Raw genomic sequence first — 663 nt, 5'->3', positions numbered from 1 at the left:
ACTCTTTCCTTGCTTACTTTGAGCTTAGCTGATAATGGCATAATCATTTAAAGTGACCTTTATGGGCTCCTTGAAACTATGAGGAGACATACCATTCCCTATTCACCCACACTGTCCCCCTCTCCTTCCACCAGCCCTGGGGCAAATGGACCTGGAAAGTCAGGAAGGCACAGGGAATGATGCAACCCAGAAGCAGACACCTCTGGCTTCCCCTACTGCAGAACAGTCCCATTTCTTCCAGAGCCTTATTCCCAATCCATCTTGCAGCAAAGTGAGCCATGATCACTGCAGTGTGCAACTTCTGCCTTGCAGCTTCCCATCTCCTCAGCTCAGGTACCCTGAACCAATATCTATGCCAGGTGCTGGTGGGGGGTGGGGGTCTGCCTCTGGTACTTGCCAAGGCCTTTCCCTTGCCTGCCTCAGCATGTGTGGAGTCACAACCACCAGCTCCTGTTTCAAGGTTTCTGCAGACTGGCTGAGGGCAAGGGGGCAAGTGGATCACCTATTAATAGACACAAAGCAGGCGCTATGCAGTAGAGGGTGACAGGGAGGGGCACGGAGACCCCAGTGCACACAGCAACTCCAAGCTACATTTACATCAGAGGCAAGAGTCCCTGATAAGCAAAGCTTGTAACCCAGCATTGCAAGCCAGTGAGCTCATAC

Source organism: Alligator sinensis, unplaced genomic scaffold (genome assembly GCF_000455745.1).
Source record: "Alligator sinensis unplaced genomic scaffold, ASM45574v1 scaffold360_3, whole genome shotgun sequence".
NCBI lineage: Eukaryota > Metazoa > Chordata > Crocodylia > Alligatoridae > Alligator > Alligator sinensis.
Note: the sequence above shows the minus strand (reverse complement) of the source record.